General features: G+C 47.1%; 1 pseudogene; it reads left to right on the top strand.

Moving 5' to 3' along the window:
- Positions 1–1,503: 1,503 nt before the first annotated feature.
- Positions 1,504–7,955, top strand: part of LOC102756177 — a 7,526-nt pseudogene continuing 1,074 nt past the window's right edge.

Below are 7,955 nucleotides of genomic sequence, written 5' to 3'. Positions count from 1 at the left end.
AACTGAATTCTTTGGTTGACTTTCAAAGCCTTGTTTGCAACTAATTTTATGCCAAAACTTTAAGACTTTAGCATGGATTTTAAGGAATGGAATTCAGTCCTGATGCAGTCATAGCTATTCTTATTGTCGTTGTCATTATTTGGTTCCTCTTGAAATAGTTATTTTCCCTCTATCTTCTTTTTTATGTCCTTAAATTTGGGGGGGAGTGTGTGTGTGTGTGTGTGTGTGTGTGTGTGTGTGTGTGTTGAAGGGACGGGGTCTCTGAGGAACATTATCTTGTCATGACCTGGAAGGTGAATAACCTTTCTGAACCTAGTTTCCTCATGTGCAAAATAGGGGTAGTAATGGTGCCCCACTGAGAGTTGTTGGGAGGACCTAATGAGATAATGGACAGGAAAGCAGTTAGGGCTCTCCCTCTCGCTTAATGAACGCCCCATAAATGTTTGTTTGTTTGTTTGTTGTTCATTTTATTGTTATTGCTTTGCCATTCATCCTGCCCCCTCCCGCTTTGGGCAAAAACTTTCTCTTCTCTTTTTATCAGAACTCAGCTTATGGCTTCTCTCCCTGTGAGTATCGCACCACCCCTTTTCCTCCCAGAAACTGTTTCCTGTCCCCTCTCCATTCTGCTCGGTGGAGGGGAGGGAGTTGCATGTATGGAGTGCCTACGGTGTGTAAGGGCTTTAAAATGCATTATTTCATCGCCCTGAGGTTTACCTGATTAGGAAAGTGAACTCAGAGTGGCCCGGTGACTTGTTTAAGGTCATGCATAGAAGGCTCCATAGAGAGGGAGGGTCAGCTTGAAAGGTGGCTCCCAGCGCTCCCCCACACTGGCCCCTCCCAGGGCCTGAGTCTTTGGGTGCTGAGGAGGGTTGTGGTCCTCTAGGAGGCAGGGGCCAGGGCTGCTAGGCTTTGGGCTTTTTAGAGAAATCGGCCTCATCCAATGCCTTTCCTTCAACCAGTGCTTTGTCATGGCCACCAACTCCAGAAGGCCAAACCTATCATAATGGAAGTTGATTATGTGTCCATTTATGGGCAGAAGAAACCAAAGTGTGAACTCAGCACCCAATATTAAAAAGAAACACGTAAATTATTCTTAGCTTCCTTTGTTTTTAAATATGAGTTACTATTGTGCAAAGGGTAATTAAATCCTGGAATTCAGAGGTCATCATGGCTGCAGTGCCTGCCTCTGGCTGCCTGGCATTCCATTTCCAGGGAGTGCCCCATTGCCCCCTTTCCAACACCCTTGAGAGCCCCAAGCCCGTTGGTTCAGCCTTGGCTTAGTGGGAGTTTCAGCCCAACCTTAGTTCTGTCCTCTGCAGAAGGTGGAGCCCAGCTCCCCAGTGTCTTGTGCCCCTACTTCCAGCTGCAGCTGGAGTCAACAGCTGTGTGACTCACAACTTGAGGATAATGCATTCCTACTCCAAATTTCTCCAGGGAATGGTGGTATTGGTGACATCTTCCTTCGGTGCCCTCTCCTGAGAGGAAATGGACTTACCCCGAAGCATGGAGGCCTTAAATCAGTCCTATGGAGGTACGTATGTGATTCTTGCTTGGACCTCTTTCTGGGTTTTGGTGGATCGATGGGTTGGACTTTCTGTTCTATCACAATGGATGAGATTCATAATCAGCCTTTGTCCACACAGATAATTAAGTGCATTAACATCCAGAGAGACCAGAGGGCTGCGGGTTGATGTGTGCCCACTCAGAACACAAACTGAAGGGGAGGGAATTGAAGGTCTGACAGCTGGAACACAGTGGTCCCCCAAAGTGTCAGTACCAGTCTCTGACTGAGCCTCAGGTACACATGCGCTCTGCTCTCCCCTTTATTATTCTGGAACCCATGCACAGGAGATGGGCTTTAGCATGAGCGTTCAGACACACCAAGAAGATTTCTCTACAGAGAGGGTTGGTAGTTCTGCTTCCTTGGGGAAGAGGAGGGCTGTTCTATTCTTGGCCAGCACTTCTAGAAATCATTTTCTTACCCCTTTATCGCCAGTCCATCAGTCTACTGATGAAAAGCAAATGCTCCGTTTTGGTTGTCAGGTTTTTTCTTAACATCCATCACCTCCCAGGAGGCCCCAGGAGCCAATTCAATGCAGGTGCAATCACCTGCTGAGCACTCAGGAGGAACCCGGCTCAGGGCATGAAGGAGGAGATGGCAGTCCCCGGGCAGGGCAGGCAGGCACAGAGGGCCCTGATACACAGCTGCAGGGTGTCTGGCTCTAAAGGAGGAACACCAGGCCAGCGGGACTTGGAGGGAGAGTGAGCCTCAGTTCCTGAGCTTGGGGCCAGAGGTTAGGCAGGGCCCTTGGAGAAGAACACAGTTTGATTGGACCTGAAGAATGGTGAAGAACTGAATGTGCTGAGATGAGTGAGAGAGGGGGAAAGATGTAAGCAATGACACAAAGTAATAGAGGCTATAGATGTGACAGGAATAGCTGGCAGTCCACATTAGCTGAAAAACAGGAGCTGGAGAGGGCAGGGGGAAAGGCGGTAGGCTAGATGGTGGATATGGTGGCTGGATGGGGTGGGCTTAGAATGTCAAGCTGAGCACTGGAGGTGCTTGACCTGGAGAGCGCCATGATCAGAGGTGAGCGAGCCAAAGGGATGGAGTCTATGTGTGTGTGTGTGTGTCTAGTTTTGGTAACCCAAGGCATCATTATGAAACATCTTAAATATCAATGTGCCCATTTAAGAAACACTTCCCCCCCTTCTCTGTGGTATAGTGATCAAGAGTGTTTCTGGAATCAAATACAACCAGGTTCAAGCCCGAGCTCCACCACTTACCATCTGGGTGAACAATTACATAACCTCTCTGAGCCTCAGTTTGTTTTGTGTCTAGAATGAAGACATAAAACTTGCTCAGGGATGGGGTGAGGATAAAGTGAGGTGCGTATGTAAAGCATTCATAGAATGCCTGGTACATGGTAAGTGGCCAGTAGATTCTAACTGCTATTATTATTGTTGTTGTTGTTATTTCTCCTCTACTGTGGATACCTGCTCTGGTGACCATCCTAGCCCCTCCCCATGCCAGCCTGCTCCTCCAGGTCTGGGTGCTGTTCTGGACCAGCTCCCCACAAAGTTTCTGAGTTATCCTTATTGTCCCTTTGCAGGTGTGAACAGCTCCCGGGACAGTGTTGTTTCTGGGGACCTCTCTGCCGTCTGTACCTGTGGCACCAGATACAGTGGGATGGGAGCCTGTAGCAGCAGCTGTAAGAAGGGTTAAGTTGGCAGGGCTTGAAGAAACACCCGAGCCTCCAGCCCTCCCCCCACCCAGAGGGTCCCAGCTGGCTCTAATGCCCAACCCACCCAGGTGCAACCCAGTGGCAGGTACAACTGGTTGATCTCACTCTGACCTATTTTCTCTGCTGTCCACTTCTCATTTCTTTCTTTCTTTCTTTTTTTTTTAAGTATCATGTTTTCCATTTTATTATTTATTTATTTATTGTTAATCCTCACCCAAATATATTTTTGCATAAATTTTTAGAGTGTGTGGAAGGGAGGGGGAGAGACAGAGAGAGGAACATTGATGTGAGAGAGACACATTGATTGGCTGTCTCCCGCATGCACCCCAACCAGGGCTGGGGATCACGCCTGCAACCGAGGTACATGTCCTTGACTGGAATGGAACCCGGGACCCTTTGGCCAATGGGCTAATGCTCTATCCACTGAACTGAACTGTCTGGGGCCACTTCTCATTTCTGGTTGTGTGAGAACCCCACTCCTTGTCTTCTCCCTCCCCCAGGCCAAGAAAGGCTGCTGGGAGGAGTGACATGTGAATTTCTTCTATGGATTCTGGGCTGCCTGGACCCATGAAGAGGACAGCCCCTCAGCCCCCATCTCCCGACCTTCCCCTTCCCTTGCACTCTTGTTCTTCCCTCCCTTCCCCAAATCTCCATTTCCTCCTTGCTGTCTGTGCTTAAAATAAAGTCACATATTCCTGTCATGCTTGCCAATCTCTTGTCCATTATTTCAGGCCTGGAGGGTTGGGTGGCATCTCCTGGAGGGCATTCAAGGTGGCAGGGGCTGCTAGGGTTATGCCAGCTATTTATGCATTGGTGTGCTTAGGGCTGGGGACATTGAGGAGGGGTGCTCTGATGGCTCAGGGATCCTTGAGGTAATTCTCAAGTGCTAGGAAGTGTCTGGCACAGTGTTGGCTCAGAGCAGGCACTGAGCAATGTTAGAAGAATTAATGACTTCATTTCTAAGGTTTCCAATTTCCCATAGGTCAAAATATACATCATTGCATACATCATTGGAATTGTTGCAAATTGAGATGTGTTGGAGGGAATATAATTTTTTTATATATATTGCTGGTCAAAGAGTAAATTACTATAATGAAGTTGGCAAATAATTTTGTGTATGTTGTAATATGTACGTAGATACTGATTCATGACATAAAACATATTTCTTACTTTGTGGTTAAAAAATGTTTGATAGTCAGGATCTTAAAGATCCTCTTTCTGAGTACACCAGTAGACCTGTACCAAAAAGTTCATAGCAACATTGTTTGTTATAACAAAAAGAAAAATATACACATGCATACCTATAGGAGAATGGAGAATTATTCATACATTGGAATACTATAAAGCACTGAAAAAGAAATAAATGGATGAATCACAAAAATAAGATGTTGAGGAAGAAAAATAAAATTATAGAAGCATATAGGCAGAGTATTTCTATATATATAGATATATCCATATATCTCTGTATATATCTATATATATAAAGCATAAAAGCAGGCAAAACTAAATGATTGCTTGGAGGTTCATTCACATATGATAAAATAATAAAGAAAAGCGAGAAAATAGTTAACACAAAAACCCAGGAAAGTGATTACTTTGGAGATTGGATGGGATTAGGGATGAAAGATACTATGATAAGGGTCCCCCAGGGAGATTTGAAGGTACTGGTGGGTACACAAGGATCTATTTTATTAAATGTATGTTATATATACTCTTTGGCATGTATGAGAAATTTATGAACAAAAAGAAATGCCAACAGAGGCTTGTACTCTCTAGGCCCCTGGTTCCTTCTTCAGTTTAGAGTTAGCACCCCAGATTTCCTATCAGGTCTTGGGAACTGGAATTCCCAGTCCCAGTGTCCCTCCCTCGTGTCTGTCTTCCCCATTGCTAACAGATAGGCCTGCCTAAATCGCCTGTCTGGTAGCAATGTGACTGGTCAGCTTGAGCACCTTCCTTCAAGGCCCATTCCAGCCTAAGGACCTCCACTTTCCCACCTGAGCTCCCAGAACTGCCCCTTCTACTCCAGGTCAGAACTCTGCAATTGTCACAGGTGAGGTCATAAAGCCCCCAGGTAGGAGAGGCCTTGTCTTCAGAGGTGAGGATTCTGGGAGTTCCTTGGGCTGTAGCTTGGCTTAGTGCTCACGGGAGGCTTGGAGGAGACCACAGCTTGGCTCATCATGGTAATATCAGTCAAGTGCCCTTATTTACTCTCCTCGTCCCCTGATCCTCCCTCTTACGCTGCTGTCCCCACCCCATAGTGTGAGGAGATAAAGATGACCATGCAGAGACACCCGCAGAGCCTGGGGTACAGCAAGGAAGAGCTGAACAAGCTTAACCAGGCCATCCAGCGGCTGACTGTGGATGTGGACAGAGCTGAGAGTCAGGTGAGGGGTGGGAGTGGGGGTGGCAGAGTGGTGATGATTGGGATGTGTGTCTGTTATTTATGACAACTAGAATACATTCCCCTTCCCTCATCCTTTGAAATAGATTGAGTTTCTCTTTGTGAATGTCTGAGCAAATAGGAGTGTGGCTATATGTGTACATCATGCTTACATTTGCCTATGATTCTCTGTAGTTCCTATGGGTAAGTGATTCAACATGTAGGTAATATATATGGTTATGCTTACATTTGCCTATGATTCTCTGTAGTTCATATGGGTGATTCAACATGTAGGTAATATATATGGCTGTTTGTATATCGTTTTTATCTGTACGTATATTTTTATGTCTATGTGTTTTGTTTGCCCTTTATAGCATTAAATTTGAGCTCATCTTTAGAATTTGCAAGATTTTACCTAGAAATCCAGTTTTCTGGTTTCTGTTTAAAAATATGTGGATCTGGTAATATTAAAATACTAGAGGCCCAGTGCACAAAAGTTTGTGCACTCAGGGGGTCCCTCAGCCCGGCCTGTGCCCTCTTGCAGTCTGGGACCCCTCGGGGGATGACCACCTGCTGGCTTAGGTCTGCTCCCTGGGGGATTGGGCCTAAGCTGGCAGTCAGACATCCCTATGGCAGTCTGGGAACCCTTGGGGGATGTTCACTTGTCAGCAGGGAGCAGGCCTAAGCTGCAGTCGGACATCCTTAGTGCTGCTGAGGAGGTGGGGGAGGCTCCCACCACCACCGCTGTACTGGCAGCCATCAGCCTGGCTTGTGGCTGAGCAGAGCTCCCCCTATGGGAGCACACTGACCACCAGGGGGCAGCTCCTGCATTGAGCATCTGCCCCCTGGTGGTCAGTGTGTGTCATAGTGAACAGTCATTCCCAGTCGTTCTGCTGTTAGGGTCAATTTGCGTATTACCCTTTTATTATATAGGGATTACCTGGCCAGCCTGGTGAGGGGCTGATGGCTGTTTGCAGGGAGGCCACAGCCCCTTCAGGGTAGGGGTTCCCCCTGCGGTGCCTGGCTAGCCTGGGTGAGGGGCTGATGGCTGTTTGCAGGCTGGCCATGGTCCCAGCCACCCAAGCTCCCAGTGGAGGCTGGCTGGAAGCAGGTATCTGGGATTTATTTGTCTTCTATAATTGAAACTTTGTTGCCATGAGCAGAGGCCACAGCTGGCTCAGGGCTGGTGGGAAGCTTGGCTTCCTCCATCGCCTGTGCAACCAAGCCTCCTGCTTACTCCAGCTCCGTGGCTGCCAGCCGCCATCTTGGTTGGGTTAATTTGCATATAGTCACTCTGATTGGCTGGTGGGCATGGCTTAGGGCATAGTGAAGGTATGGTCAATTAGCATTTTTGTCTTTTATTAGTGTAGATGTCCCACATGGCAGCATTTGGCTTGGGAATATGTTACTTTGTGTGCCACAGCCCCCACCACTCCAAATTGCCTCATTTGACATCGAGGCAGAGGGTTCTTTGCCACTTAACCATCACCTAGGCTGGCACTGTTATCATCCCTGTGGAGAGAAAAGGTGCTGAGGCCGTGTCTCTATCTAAAGTGGAGAAATGAGCCCTAACTGGTTCAGCTCAGTGGATAGAGTGTGGGCCTGTGACTGAAGGGTCGCAGGTTAGATTCCGGTCAAGGGCAGGTGCCTCGGTTGCAGGCTCAGTCCCTGCCCTGGCTTGTGTGCATGCGGGAGGCAACTAATCAATGTGTCTCTCTCACATTGATGTTTCTCTCTCTGTCCCCCCTCCCTTCCATTCTCTCTAAAAATCAATGGAAAAATATCCTTTGGTGAGGATTAACAAAAAAATAATTTTTGTCCTGCCAGTGGCTCAGTTGTTGAGCATTGACCCATGAACCAAGAAGAGGGTGGTTCGATTCCCAGTAGGGGCACATGCCTGGGTTACAGGCTTGATCTCCAGTAGGAGGCGTGCATGAGGCAGCTGATCAGTGATGATTTTCATCATTGATGTTTTATCTCTCTATCCTTCTCCCTTCCTCTCTCTTTAAAAAAACAACAAAAAAACAACAAAACAAAACAAAACAAAAAAAATACACACACACACACCAAAAACTCAAAAACCAATAAAGACATATTTTTAAAAATAGAGAAATGAAAGGCTGGAAACATGAAAGAGGTGCTGGTGATTTCAGGACACTGAGAGCATGCACATTTCTCTGTGGAACTGGATCCTGTTGTACACAGTTAATGTTTGGCCTTTACCGTTTGATGCCTCAGCCAGGCCCCTGTTGGCATTTATGTTTGCCACTCAGACTTAGGCCTTAGAAAGGACAGGTTCCACATGAGCGCTCCCTTTCCCCAACCTCTTT

This window comes from Myotis davidii, unplaced genomic scaffold (assembly GCF_000327345.1).
Source record: "Myotis davidii unplaced genomic scaffold, ASM32734v1 scaffold233, whole genome shotgun sequence".
Lineage (NCBI taxonomy): Eukaryota > Metazoa > Chordata > Mammalia > Chiroptera > Vespertilionidae > Myotis > Myotis davidii.
Note: the sequence above shows the minus strand (reverse complement) of the source record. Positions and strands in the feature narration are given on the sequence as shown.